The sequence below is a fragment of the Arachis duranensis genome, chromosome 3, assembly GCF_000817695.3.
Source record: "Arachis duranensis cultivar V14167 chromosome 3, aradu.V14167.gnm2.J7QH, whole genome shotgun sequence".
Lineage (NCBI taxonomy): Eukaryota > Viridiplantae > Streptophyta > Magnoliopsida > Fabales > Fabaceae > Arachis > Arachis duranensis.
Genome location: NC_029774.3, coordinates 96,020,230 through 96,030,605, shown reverse-complemented (window position 1 = coordinate 96,030,605; position 10,376 = coordinate 96,020,230). Strand labels below are relative to the sequence as shown.

Genomic DNA, 10,376 nt, shown 5'->3' with positions numbered 1-10,376 from the left:
TCCCGACTCCCCGGGTTCGTTTGGTTGACCCGCCTTCGTCTTCAGTGGGTACCTCTGCTCCTCCAGTTGCTCCTCCTCCAAAAAGACCTCGGACTGTCGAGCCATTTAATCTTGGTGCTCCAGATTTTGATGCGGTTGGGTTTGTAGACCAACAGATTGCTCTTTATGGTGTCATGCCTACCGACGATGTATCCATTCTTCGTCATTTAGAATTTATTACTCAGAGTGGTATTACTCTGGCACACATGGGAGCGGCTTTATACCGAACTGCTCAAGATCTTCCTATTCATGCTACCAAGGCTTTTATGGAGGAGGCGAAATCAGAATTTGACCGAATTAAGGGTTTGAAGGAGGAGCTCGAGGTGGAAGTGGCCGAGCTGAAAAAAGAGCTGAAGGGGGAGAAGGCCCGGGCTGTTGGCCTGGCGGCTGCCGCGCAACTGGTCGAGGATACGGCTCAAAAACACAAGGATAGCTATGTTACTACCTATAGAGAGGTGATGGAGCTCAGGATTAGGTTGGAATTTATTCAGGCCGATTACTCTGAACTTCAAAGTCATCTCGTAGGTAGTGTTACTGCGGCCTATGAGAATCTGAAAGAGGAGGTTTGGGTTATCGCCCCGGGAGCTGATCTTGCCTTATTTAGCTTGGATAATGTTGTGAAGGATGGTAAGATTATCCCTGACGATCTCGATGATGATGATGATGTCGTCCCTCCTCCAGTCACTTCTGCCAAAGCCTCTATTGTCCCGCCTTCCTCAACCTTGGCAGTTGAAGCTACACAGCCAGAATCTGATCCAGACGTCCAGATTTTGAACCGAGATAATGGGACAGTGGACGCAGTTCCCCTTCAGACTCGCCCTCCTTCTCCCTAAGATGCTGCTACTGGGAAGCCTTTGGATCCTCTATAACTTTTCTGATATGCTTATGTATAGCCTAGTTTTTGTGGGCTTTTGAACTCTTTACTTTTGTAAGTTTGTGATCTCTGACTTTGGATGCTCCAGTTGCTACTTTAGCAACTTTATTTTGAAAAACAAAATAGTTTCTCTTGCTCTTGGGGTCAGTTTCAAGCGGCCTCTTGAGTCTTGTTTTATGGTAACTGCCTTGTTTCTTTGTGATATGCTTGCTTGCAGCTTTCTTTAGCTCTTTGCCTGGAATCTTTAGAGTGTTTTTTATCCGACCTCTTTCGATTGCCTTTGTGCCTTAGTTGAAGTGTCCCTTTTAAGGCTAGTTGTTTGTTTGAGTATTCTTTGATAGAATACTTTATAGATCGATTTTCGCGAGGTCGAGGTTTTTTGGGTCGAGTTATCTCCCCTCTGTTGGTTGATTCTCTCAGTTGATCTTTGAGTTATTTCTAGTAACCCCTCGGGTGTACTTTTTATAACTTTTTGTAGCTTTAGTCTGGCTTCTTCACGTCGGTCCCTATTCCGTTACTAGGTAATCATTTTTCTTAGATCTTGTTTAGATCTCTTTTGGGGGTTTACCTTTTGTAACTTTATTTTTTTTCGGGCCGACTTCGTCATGTCGGGCTTTGTCGAGTTACTTAATAATCCTCTTTCTTGGACCTTGTTCAGGTCTCTTTCAGGGATTTATCTTTTGTAACTTATCTTTCTGGGCGGACTTTGTCATGTCGGGCCCTGTCGAGTTACTTGATAATCCACTTTCTTGGACCTTGCTTAGGTCTCTTTCAGGGATTTATCTTTTGTAACTTATCTTTCTGGGCCAACTTTGTCACATCGGGCCTTGTCGAGTTACTTGATAATCCTCTTTCTTAGACCTTGTTTAGCTCTTTTTCAGGGATTTATCTTTTGTAACTTATCTTTCCAGGCCGACTTTGTCACGTCGGGCCCTGTCGAGTTACTTGATAATCCTCTTTCTTGGACCTTGTTTCAGATCTCTTTCAGGGATTATCTTTTGTAACTTATCTTTCCAGGACGACTTTGTCACGTCGGGCCCTATCGAGTTACTTGATAATCCTCTTTCTTGGACATTGTTTTAGATCTCTTTCAGGGATTATCTTTTTTAACTTTTTTTGTAGGAGTCCGACTTCCTCATGTCGGGCTCTTCGAAGTTATAGTAATCCTCTTTTATAGGGTTGGCCAGACCTCTTTCCAGGGCTTTACTTATAACTTGAGTTGTTGTGGCTGGTCCGACTTTTGTGCCGGCCAGTCTTTAAGTTATTTTATAGCAATCCATTTTATTAGGACCTCGTCAGGTCCTTTCTATGGATCACTTTCTATAACTTCTTGCATTATTCTATATTCATCTTTGCCGATTTTGTAAAGATTGGGTTTAACCCTTGTGAATTCGGTTTTCACTTTTCGTCGATCTGTAGCTTTATAATCGGGCGATGAATGTTTTCAGAATAATACGACTTGAGCGTTTGTAGAGAATCTTCTTAGGTTGTAGGCGTGCCATGACCTGGGAAGCTCTCGCCCGTCGAGTTCGGAAAGCCTGTAATAGCCCTTTCCCAGCACTTCTATGACTCGGTAGGGTCCTTTCCAGTTTGCTGCCAGCTTTCCTTTTCCCGGTCGAGTTGTTCCGATGTCGTATCGTATTAGGATGAGGTCATCCTCAGTACAGGTCTGTCGTATTACCTTTTGGTTATACCTGGAAGCCGTTCGTCATTTTAGCACCTCTTCCCTTATCCGGGCTCTTTCTCAAATTTTCGAAAGTAAGTCGAGCTCTTCCCTTTGAAGTTGGTGATTGGCTTTCTCGCTAAAGTGGATCACTCTGGGTGACCCTTCTTTGACCTCCACTGGGATCATCGCCTCCACTCCATATGCTAATCGGAAGGGTGATTCCTTTGTGGTGGAATGTGGCGTCGTTCGATATGCCCATAGAACCTGTGGGAGTTCCTCAGCCCAGGCTCCCTTTGCATCCTGTAATCTCCGTTTTAACCCTACTAATATAACTTTGTTAGCAGCTTCAGCTTGCCCATTGGCTTGGGGGTGCTCAACGGATGTGAATTGTTGTTTTATATTCAGGTCGGCCGCTAGTTTTCTGAAGCCTGCGTTTGTGAACTGGGTACCATTGTCTGTAGTGATGGAGTATAGAACTCCAAACCTTGTGACGATATTTCTATATAAGAATTTTTGAATTCTTTGAGCTGTGGCATTGGCCAGGGGTTCTACCTCGATACATTTTGTGAAGTAGTCTATTCCTACTATGAGGAATTTGACTTGTCCTGATCCTTTGAGGAAAAGGTCCGAGGAGATCGAGTCCCCATTTTGCGAATGGCCAAGGTGAGGTTATGCTGATGAGTTCCTCTGGCAGAGCGGTGTGAAAGTTGACATGCTTCTGACATGGTGAGCACGTCCTTACAAATTCTGTGGCTTCTTTTTGTAGAGTTGGCCAATAAAATCCGGCCCGAAGTACTTTTTTGGCAAGTGCCTACGCTCCGAGGTGATTGCCACAGATGCCACTGTGTACTTCTTCTAGGATGTCTTTTGTGTTGGAAGTCAGCACGCATTTTAGCAGTGGTATCGAAATTCCTCTTTTGTATAGAGTATTATTTATGAGGGTGTAGTACTGTGCTTCTCGTTTTAACCTTTTTGCCTCTTTCTCATCTGTGGGGAGAACTTCTATTCTGAGGTAGTTAATTATGGGAGTCATCCATCCCTGATCGTGACCTGTTATGGCTAGGACTTTTTCTTCTTTTGAGATTGATGGATTCTGTAGAATTTCTTGTATGAGGCTTCTATTATTGCCTCCTGATTTGGTGCTGGCTAGTTTTGAGAGTGCATCGGCCCGGGCGTTTTGTTCTTGGGGTATGTGATAAATCTCGTACTCTCCGAGTTGTTCGAGTTGTTCCCTAGTTTTGTCCAAGTACTTTTTCATAGTGGGATCTTTGGCTGTGTAGCTTCCTGTTATTTGTGAAGTAACTACCTGTGAATCACTAAAGATGATAAGTTTTTGAGCTCCAACCTCCCTAGCCAGCTTCAAACCAGCTAGTAGTGCTTCATATTCCGCTTGATTGTTTGAGGCAGGGAACCCGAATTTGAGGGAGAGTTCGATTTGGGTCCCCTGGTCGCTTTCAATTATTACGCCTGTGCCACTTCCCATTTTATTTGAGGAGCCATCCACATATAGATTCTATTCTACGGGGATTTTCGGTGTGTCTGTAAATTCCGCAATGAAGTCAACCAGATATTGAGATTTGATGGCCGTCCGAGATTCGTATTAAAGGTCGAATTCGGACAACTCGACTGCCCATTGCAAGATTCTGCTTGCCAAGTCTGTTTTCTGTAAGATTCCTTTTATGGGCTGGTTGGTCCGCACTTTAATGGTGTGAGACTGGAAATATGGGCGAAGTTGTCGAGATGTTATTATGACAGCGTAAGCGAACTTTTCTATTATCTGGTAGTTCTGCTCGGATCCTTGTAATGCTTTGTTGACAAAGTATATGGGTTGTTGCCCACTGTTGTCTTCTTGGACCAGTGCTGAGGCTATTGCCCGATTTCCCACTGCGAGGTATAAGATGAGTGGTTCTCCTTCCCGTGGCCGTCTTAATATAGGTGGCCGTCCCAAAAATTTTTTGAAGTCTTGGAAGGCTTGCTCGCATTCAGCTGTCCATTCAAACTACTTTCCCTTCCTTAGAGTGGCGTAGAAGGGGAGAGATTTTATTGCTGATCCAGCCAGGAATCTGGACAAGGCTACCAACCGCCCGTTGAGTTGTTGTACTTCTTTGATACAAGTCAGACTTTTCATGTCGAGTACGGCCCTGCACTTATCCGGGTTTGCCTCGATTCCTCTCTGTGTGATCATAAAACCCAAGAATTTACCAACTTCTACTGCGAAGGTACATTTTGCAGGATTGAGTCGCATGCCGTGTCGTCTTATGGTGTTGGATACTTGTGTCAAGTCGAATAATAACATCTCTTCATTTTGCGTCTTCACTAGCATGTCGTCTACGTAGACCTCTATGATCTTTCCGATGTGATCCGAAAAAACTTTGTTCATTAATCTTTGGTAAGTGGCTCCCGCGTTTATGAGACCGAAGGGCATAACAATGTAGCAGTAATTTGCCTTTGGGGTTAAGAAAGTGGTTTTTTCTTGGTTGGGTGGGTACATTGGGATTTGGTTATATCCCGAGTATGCGTCCATAAAGGAGAGGTATTTGTATCCGGAGGAGGCATCTACCAGTGCGTCGATGTTTGGAAGCGGATAAGGATCTTTCGGGCAAGCTTTGTTGAGATTGGTATAGTCGGTGCACATTCTCCACTTCCCATTTGACTTTTTTACCAAAACAACATTAGCAAGCTATAGCGGGTATTTGACTTCTCTTATGAAGCCTGCCTCCAGTAGAGCTCGTACCTGTTCTTCCACCGCTTGAGAGCGTTCTGGTCCTAGCTTTCTACGCCTTTGTTGTACCGGCCGAGATCCCGGGTAGACTGTTAGCTTGTGACACATTAGTTTGGGATCTATGCCTGGCATGTCTGCGGCCTTCCACGCAAAGAGGTCGGCGTTGTCGCGTAGAAACTGTATGAGTGATTCTTTTATGTCCCTTTTTAGGAGTGTGCCGATGTTGGTTGTTTGGTCCGGGGTGTTCCCGATCTGGATTTTCTCTATTTCTCCTTCAGGTTGTGGGCGGAGTTCCTCCCTGAACTCCACCGAGCTCGATTTTATGGAATTCTTCTCCTCTGCCTCTGAGGTTTAGACTTTCGTTGTAACAGCGGCGCGCCATCTTTTGATCTGCCTTTACTGTGGCTATTCCACCTGCAGTTGGGAACTTCATGCATAGATGCGGAGTCGAGACTATTGCGCCGAGCTGATTTAACGTTGCCCGACCTATTAGGGCATTGTAGGCTGAGCTTACGTCGATGACGATCTAATCTATTTTGAGTGTTCTTGACTGACTTCCTTTTCCAAAAGTTGTGTGGAGCGAGATGTATCTCATTGGTTGAACTGGGGTATCTCCTAGGCCGAACAGGCTGTATGGATATGCTCTGAGTTCCTTTTCTTCCAAGCCGAGTTTGTCGAAAACGGTTTTGAATAAGATATCGGCAGAGCTCTCCAGGTCTATCAACGTGCGGTAAAGATTTGCATTTGCCAGTATAATAGTGATGACCATGGGATCGTCATGCCCTGACGCGACGCCGGATGCGTCTTCCTTGGTAAAAGTGATCGCCGGGATGTCGGGTGCTTCCTCCTTTTCTGCGACGTGATATACGTCTTTGAGATGTCTTTTGCGGGATGATTTGGAGATTCCACCCCGGCGAATCCACCGTGTATCATGTGGACATGTCTTTCTGGTGTCCGGGATGATCACGCGGTTGGTCCGACATCTTCTGCTCTTCTTCTTTTCCTTTGTTCATCATCATGGGTGGCCAGGTATCGATCTAGCTTTCCTTCTCGTACGAGCTTTTTTATGACATTTTTTAAGTCAAAACACTCATTGGTGGAGTGCCCGCGGATCCTATGGTATTCACAATATTCAGCCCGGTTTCCTCCTCTTTTTTGGCCTTTAAGTGGTCGAGCTGGTGGTATTTTTCTGTGTTGCAAACCTCTCTGTAGACATCCACAAGAGACACCCGAAGAGGGGTGTAATTGTGGTATTTTTTGATTTTCACTCCATGGTGATCTTCCTTCTTTCTGGAATCATTGTCTTTATCCTGAGAGGTGAGCCCGGCCTTTGAGGTCTCTCCTAATCGGGAGTTTTCTTCCATGTTGATGTACTTTTCCGCTTGTTCCTGCACCTCGTTCAGAGACGTGGGGTACTTCTTTGATATAGATTGACTAAAAGGCCCTTCTCGCAGGCCATTAATGAGGCCCATGATAGCGGCCTCTGTTGGCAGGTTTTGTATATCCAGGCATGTCTTGTTGAATCTCTCCATGTAGTTGCGCAGGGTTTCCCTTTCTCCTTGTCTGATTCCCAGTAAGCTCGGCGCATGTTTAGCTTTGTCCTTTTGGATGGAGAATCTGGCCAGGAATTACTTGGCCATGTCGTCGAAACTCGAGATGGATCTAGGAGGGATGTTGTCGAACCATCTAATTGCAATTTTTGTTAAAGCAGTTGGAAAGGCTTTGCAACGAACTGCATCTGAGGCGTCGGTGAGATACCTTCTGCTCCTGAAGTTGCTGAGATGATGGTTGGGATTCGTAGTACCGTCGTACAAGGTCATGTCTGGAAGTTTAAAGTCTTTTGGGATTCTTGTCTTCATGATCTCCTTGGTGAATGGATCTTGCTCCTTGCGGGTGCTATTTTCGGGAGTGGATCGGCTAGCTTTAGTCTTGACATCGGCTTCAAGTTTTAGGAGTTTGTTCTCCAATTCCCGGTGTCGCCTTATTTCTCTTTGTAGATCCTTCTCGGCCTCTCGTTGACGTAGAGCCTCTTCCTCAAGTTGTTTTAACCGATCTTGAAATGCATCCAGGGCTCCCTCGTTTGGGGAGTTCTTATTGTTGATTTGGGGAGTATCTTTTGGTGTGGAGTCCACGTTTTTATGCGGCGTTCTTTCTTCTAGATCTGAGGTGTGATCGTTGTCATGATCGTCCGCCATGGTAATGGGATGACTTCCGGATCCCCGGCAACGGCGCCAATGTTCCGGGGGTTTATCTAAAACTGTAGGTCGATCTCGGATGAGATCTTCTGTGCTGGTCGGGGCTGTTGTGTCTGACTTGGTGATGGTGCTGATCCTTCATCCCCGGAGGGTGGGGGTACCTGCAAGGGACTTCGATGCTTAAGTTAGCAAGGGTATTAAGCAGGTATTGAGTAGAATCAGAGTATGAGTTATACATGGGTGCTCCAACGTATTTATAATAGTGTAGAGTGACCTTCTTAGATAAGATAAGTTAGTTATCTTATCTTTATCTTTTATCTTTTGAGTGAGGTCATCTTATCTTCAAGGGAACTGTCTTTATCTCTACGGGCATGGACTGCCCTTGGATTCGGGACGTGTTTCTCTGTTTGGGCCCTTTATTGGGCTTTTCTGTGACTTGGCCGAGCTCTTTAAGAAGAGGTTGGGTCGTCCTGACCTGAAGAGGTCGGTCGCTTTGTCTGTAGAACATCCCGGGTCGGAGATCTCGACCCAGGGTATGAACACTTATCTTTTCAAAACTTTTTCAAAAATAAAATCTTTTTCATTTTTCTTTTATGATTCTAAAAAATTTTTAAAAGTTATTTTCAAAATCTTTTTCTTATCTTTATTTCAAAATTTCAAAAACTTTACTAACAATTAATGTGATTGATTCAAAAATTTGAAGTTTGTTACTTTCTTGTTAAGAAAGGTTCAATCTTTAAATTCTAGAGTCATATCTTTTAGTTTCTTGTTAGTCAATTAATCAATTCTAGTTTTAAAAATCAAATCTTTTTCAAAATATCTTTTTCAAATCATATCTTTTTCAAAATTGATTTCAAAAATCTTTTCTAACTTCTTATCTTTTCAAAATTGATTTTCAAATCTTTTTCAACTAACTAATTGACTTTTTGTTTGTTTCTTATCTTTTTCAAAACCACCTAACTACTTTTCTCTTTCTAATTTTTGAAAATCATTTCCTTCTTTTTCAAAATTATTTTAATTAACTAATTGTTTCAAATTTTAATTTTAATTTTAATTCTTCTAATTTTCGAAAATCACTAACTCTTTTTCAAAATTAATTTTCGAAATTCTCTCTCTCATCTTTTTCTATTTATTTATTTAATTACTAACACTTCTCGTCATCCTGAAATTCGAACCCCCTCTTCCTCTCTGAGTTCAAATTTTCCTCTTTTCCTTCTTCTATTATTTTTTTCTTCTACTAACATAAAGGAATCTCTCTACTATGGTAAAGAGGATCCCTATTATTATTTTCTGTTCCCTTCTTTTTCATATGATCAAGAGCAAAGACAAGAATATTCTTGTTCAAGCAGATCCTGAACCTGAAAGGACTCTGAAGAGGAAACTAAGAGAAGCTAAATTATAACAATCCAGAGACAACCTTACTGAAACTTTCGAAAAGGAAGAGGAGATGGCAGCCGAAAATAATAATGCAAGGAGGATGCTTGGTGATTATACTACACCTACTTCCAAATTTGATGGAAGAAGCATCTCAATCCCTACCATTGGAGCAACCAATTTTGAGCTGAAACCTCAACTAGTTGCTCTAATGCAACAGAACTGCAAGTTCTATGGACTTCCATCAGAAGATCCCTATTAGTTTTTATCTGAATTCTTGTAGATCTGTGAGACTGTTAAGACTAATAGAGTAGATCCTGAAGTCTACCGGCTCATGCTTTTCCCTTTTACTGTAAGAGACAGATTAGAACGTGGTTGGACTCTCAACCTAAAGATAGCCTGGACTCTTGGGATAAGCTGGTCACAGCCTTCTTGGCTAAGTTCTTTCCTCCTCAAAAGCTGAGCAAGCTTAGAGTGGATGTTTAGACCTTCAAACAAAAAGATGGTGAATCCCTCTATGAAGCTTGGGAAAGATACAAGCAGATGACCAAAAGGTGTCCTTCTGACATGCTTTTAGAGTGGACCATTTTGGATATATTCTATTTTGGTCTATCTGAGTTCTCTAAGATGTCACTGGACCATTCTGCAGGTGGATCCATTCACCTTAAGAAAATGCCTGCAGAAGCTCAAGAACTTATTGACATGGTTTCAAATAACCAGTTCATGTACACTTCTGAGAGGAATTCCATGAATAATGAGATGCCTCAGAGGAAGAGAGTTCTTGAAATAGATGCTCTGAATGCCATATTGGCTCAGAACAAAATGTTGACTCAGCAAGTCAACATGATTTCTCAAAGTCTGAATGGATGGCAAAATGCATCCAACAGTACTAAAGAGGCATCTTCTGAAGAAGAAGCCTATGATCCTGATAACCCTGCAATGGCAGAGGTAAATTACATGGGTGAACCTTATGGAAACACCTATAATTCATCATAGAGAAATCATCCAAATTTCTCATGGAAGGATCAACAAAAGCCTCAACAAGGCTTTAATAATCGTAGAAGAAATAGGTTCAGCAATAGCAAGCCTTTTCCATCATCTTCTCAGTAACAGACAGAGAATTTTGAGTAGAGAACCTCTAACTTAGCAAACATAGTCTCTGATCTGTCTAAGGCCACTTTAAATTTCATGAGTGAAACAAGGTCCTCCATCAGAAATTTGGAGGCACAAGTGGGCCAGCTGAGTAAGAAAGTCACTGAAACTCTTCCTATTACTCTCCCAAGCAATACTGAAGAGAATCCAAAAAGAGAGTGCAAGGCCATTAACATAATCAACATGGCCAAACCTAGAGAGGAAGGAGAGGATGTGAATCCTAATGAGGAAGACCTCATGGGACGTCTCCTAGACAAGAAGGAGTTCCCTATTGAGGATCTGAGGCTCATATAGAGACCATAGAGATTCCATTGAACTTCTTTCTGCCATTCATGAGCTCTGAGAACTATTCTT

At 42.9% G+C, this 10,376-nt stretch overlaps 1 non-coding gene across 1 annotated transcript; it reads right to left on the bottom strand.

Annotated features, from left to right (window-relative positions):
• Positions 1-9,335: 9,335 nt before the first annotated feature.
• Positions 9,336-9,443, bottom strand: LOC127746020 (small nucleolar RNA R71). Its single transcript, XR_008007641.1, has one exon. It is a non-coding gene; the product is annotated as a small nucleolar RNA R71 (small nucleolar RNA).
• Positions 9,444-10,376: the final 933 nt, after the last annotated feature.